Below are 4,603 nucleotides of genomic sequence, written 5' to 3'. Positions count from 1 at the left end.
AGCAAATCATGTTTAAGTGGGAAGGGATTGATGTATTCAATAAATAAATGCCGACAGTCAAAGCGGAAATTGTTCATCCTAAACGGAACTCCTCTGGTGGTTTCCTGTAAACTTAGGTGAAACTGAGGTATTTTAATTCTGTGACCCTCTGACCTTGGTTTCAAAATTATTCCTTTAGGCAATCCCATACAATTCTCTGTATATCTAAACATACAACAGGCCCTATGTTTCTAATTTATTTTATGGTGAGATGGCTCTCAAATATATCATCACAAATTCCGCCAGTTTTCTTTGGGTGTTATGTGGTAACATTTTCATCCCTAACTGAAAGCACTAAGATTTGTTGGAATGAAGCAGGACTCACAGGGGCCACCCAAAAGAAATAAATCTCAGCACTTTCAGAAGAGCCAGGGGAGCTGTGTCCTTTTGGCCTCAGCTTGGCTCACCCAGAGAGAGCGATCCTCTCTAAATAGCAGAAGGAAAATCCAAGTCCTTGAGAGATGAGTAGCTGAATCCATTTCCGAATCAGTTCTCACTTGACTGGATATGCTGCTCTCTGTGTATCTCACTCTCAGAAAGGCTGTATCCTCGGACTAATTATGAAGCCATTCTTTCTGTCCTTCTCTTTTCCTCCTCCCACACCAGTGACGGAGTGGGTAGCCATTCCCTTTTCTCTAGGGGATCTTTCTAAGCCAGGGATTGAACCAGGGTCTACCATAACGCAGGCAGATTCTTTACCATTTGAACCACCAGGGAAACCCCATACCAGTGTTATCAAGTTTAAACTCATTCTGCTCACCTCATAACAGACAAATATAAACCAGACCAACCGGGAGATCAGTTGTTGGGGCAAGGAATAGCAATAAGGAAAGTCAGCAGATGTAGAAAATGGTAGACTAATGTCTAAGAGAAACATCTTCCCTGAGTTAGAATTCCAGCTTATTTTATACTAAAACAAGAAGGGGTGTGACTGGTTGTGGCAAACTTCTTGTTGCCAGAATCTTTTATTCTTGAGCTGTCCCTATAGGTCACGTCATGAAGTTCCAGTAAACCTCAAACAAGACAAATGTTATTCTTAAAACTCAACATTCAAAAAACTATGATCATGGCATCTGGTCCCATCACCTCATGGCAAATAGATGGGGGAAACATGGATATATTGACAAATTTTATTTCTTGGGCTCCAAAATCACTGCGGATGGTGATTAAAGCCATGAAAATAAAAGACACTTGCTCTTTGGAAGAAAAGTTATGACAAACCTAAACAGTGTATTTAAAAGCAGAGACATCACTTTGGTAGCAAATTTCTGTCTCGTCAAAGCTATGGTTTTTCTAGTAGTCATGTATGGATGTGAGAACCATAAAGAAGGCTGAGCACCAAAGAACTGATAGTTTTGAACTGTGGTATTGGAGAAGACTCATGAGAGTCCCTTGGACTGCAAGGAGATCAACCAGTCAATCCTAAAGGAAATCAACCCTGAATATTCATTGAGAGTACTGATGCTGAAGCTGAAGCTCTAATACTTTGGCCACCTGATGCGAAGAGCTGATTCATTGGGAAAGACCCTTTTGCTGGGAAAGATTGAGGACAAGAGGAGAAGGGGACGACAGAGGATGAGATGGTTGGATGGCATCACCGACTCAATGGACATGAGTTTGAGTAATCTCCAGTCTCCCTCTTCCCCTTTTGCCTTCTATCTTTTCTAGCAACAGGGTAGTTTTCAATGAGTTGACTCTTCCCATCAGGTGGCCAAAGTATTGGAGCTTCAGCTTCAGCATCAGTCCTTCCAATGAGCATTCAGAGTTGATTTCCTTTAGGATTGACTAGTTTGATCACCTTGGAGTCCAAGGGACTCTAAGAGTCTTCTCCAGCATAACAATTCAAAAGCATTTCATTGAGTTATGCAAGCCCCTTTGCCACGACAAGATGTGACCTCCATATAAAGAAAGATCACAGGTTTTTCAGCCACTATGTAGGTTTCAGTTGTGTCTATGACTCAAAATATGTCTCTGGCAAAGAAAAGCAGTATTCTGATCAGTTACACAAGTAAGTGTCCATAGATGAACTAAAAACAATTACTGAAAAGAAGCTTCTCTTGAAAAGGAGATAATTTCTTCTGTGGTTGCTCAGTAAGAAGATATTGTGTGATGCAGAGGAAAAAAACCCAAACAATAAGTTGAAGATATTGGTAGATGTAATCTATAAGAATCTTCCAACTCTTCTAGAGTGTTCTAAGAACTCTGAAGTCTAGTAGGTTACTTGTTTAAATTAAAACGTTCCATTTTTTCAAGACTGCTTTCAATTATTATCCAGCATACAGCTATCAGTCCTACAAAGCAATTCAGTACAATTCATTATCAAAGGTTACATTTTGACAAATAGTTTACTTAGTGGTCATAATATGAAATTTAAAGGTTTAAAGCTAGACATTCATTGAATGATTGAGGTTTTAATGGTGGGAATTTAATGAGATAATATTTTAGCTTTATTTTTTAAATGTTTTCTAACATGTCCATGTCTTAGGACTTGTCAGACACTAAGATGGGTAGAACCTAGTGAAAAATGGAGGAAATACAATGAGAATATCAAACAAGAAAGAATTAGATAGCACAGGCTTTGCTGAGCCAAGGTAAGAAATCATATTCTAGCCTCAGAGCAACATGAAGCAATTAAAAATTTAAACTGAGGAATATATGACCAGAACTATTATTTTTATATTGTTTTCAGTCTATTGGGCCATGTGCTAAACTACAAATTTTCTAAGGGCAGTGGCAAGGATTCATCTTTTTCCTTTTTCAATCCTCAGTCATCTAAAATAGTGCCTGATATATGAAACTTGCTGAACTAACCAAATAACTTAGTGGTTGATTGATAGTACTTATGAGGGCAGGTGGTAGACATCACCCGTCATGGTCTCTGCCTTCTGGTGCTCATACCCTGTGAAATCCTATTCATTTGAGCATAGACAGAGCCTGTGACTTGTTTCTAACCAACAAAATTCACCAAATGTGATGGAAACTCATTTCCATGCTTAGGTTGCATAAGATGATAACTTCCATCTTGCTAGCAGACTATGTAGCTTTCCCGACTTGAATACTGTGGTAGACAAGATGCTGTAGTGGAGAGATCCACATGATATGGAATCGTGACTTATCCACATGATGTCAGTTTCTTCTTTCTCAGTCAAGCCTTTGGACGAGACTCCCAACCTGATTGGGATCTTGACTACAGCCTCGTGTGAAACCCTGAAGCAGAGAACCCAGTGAAGCCACATCCAGACTCTGAGATCCACAGAAACTGCAATAATGCATGTGTGTTGTTTGAAGTCACTATATTTGTAACAATTTATTATAGGACAGTAGATATATAGTATTACAAGGAGGGGGTACTCAGTTCCCTCAGTCCTCATTCTACTCTGAGGATGCCTGTTCCCTGAAGTTGTGGGTGTTCACAGGTCATATTTGGGCTAAGACACCAGGTACTTTGGCCACAATATTAGCTAATCCATGGGTCATCTCCTGACCTCAACTGGGCCATTCAGAATCTGTCTCCCAAGAAATCAACAGTTGGAAAAGAGAGATAATGGCACATCGCCATGGCCACTCTAGAAAAAACATTGAAATGACATACTATGACCGGTGAGGGTACAAGTCAATAATTGTATCTCTGTCAATGGCAACAGCAAAGTGGATGAATTTCAAAGAATCTCCTACAGATTTAGCCAAAAAGCTAGATTTCATCTATACACATTTTTAAATCATAATTCAAGTGTGGAAAAAAAATAATTTTCAAACTTCTTAGTCCCATAAACATAGCCCTTAATTTCATATTAAGAGAATTGAGTTAAATTTGTGGACTATATATATATGTATATCTGGTCAAGAATTTTCATTGTAGAAACTTGAGAATACAGAACATCATCCCTAATCATGTGATAGTGGTTAAAGAAAGCCATCAGTGATCAGAGTTTCAGCTGGAAGTCAAGGAAGAGTAAAATTACTTGTAATTTTGAAAGAATGTATAGAAAATACACAGATTTCTTCTTTCAAGAAATAGATACTAAAGGAAGAATAAAGTGTGATAAAAGTCTGCTTTTCTATCTGTAAAATAAAAAGATTAGAAAGAATGTATTCCTGACCTCCCAGCCTCCTTTGAAGATATAACTGTTCAGGACCCTACAAAGAAGGAAAAATAACAAAACTGAAAAAATGAAAGCAAGAAAACTCACATCTATATGGCTGCCACTCCATCCTCCGCCAGAAGAGGGCAGCACTAAGGAACAGGACAGAAGACAGTAAGCCTTCTCATTGGATGTCATACACAAACCACGTTAAAAGAAAGACGTTTGGATACAAGAAACACTCAGATTAAAACATTTAGAAAGCTATTTGTTGGCAAAATGCAAAGGTATAGCTTGAATTATTATTTATTATAAGTAGTCCCATGTCATCCATCAACACAATTGTTAATAACACGGGAAAATCACCAACAATCTAATGAGGCCTTAAGTTAACCTCAGTTTCCTTTCTAAAGGAAGCAGCTTTCTGGGCTCACAACGAGGCATAAAATGATACTCAAAACATCAGTTCAAGGCACCAGGAG

Source organism: Giraffa tippelskirchi, chromosome 8, assembly GCF_054371585.1.
Source record: "Giraffa tippelskirchi isolate mGirTip1 chromosome 8, T2T-mGirTip1v1.2.pri, whole genome shotgun sequence".
NCBI classification, from domain to species: domain Eukaryota; kingdom Metazoa; phylum Chordata; class Mammalia; order Artiodactyla; family Giraffidae; genus Giraffa; species Giraffa tippelskirchi.
Note: the sequence above shows the minus strand (reverse complement) of the source record.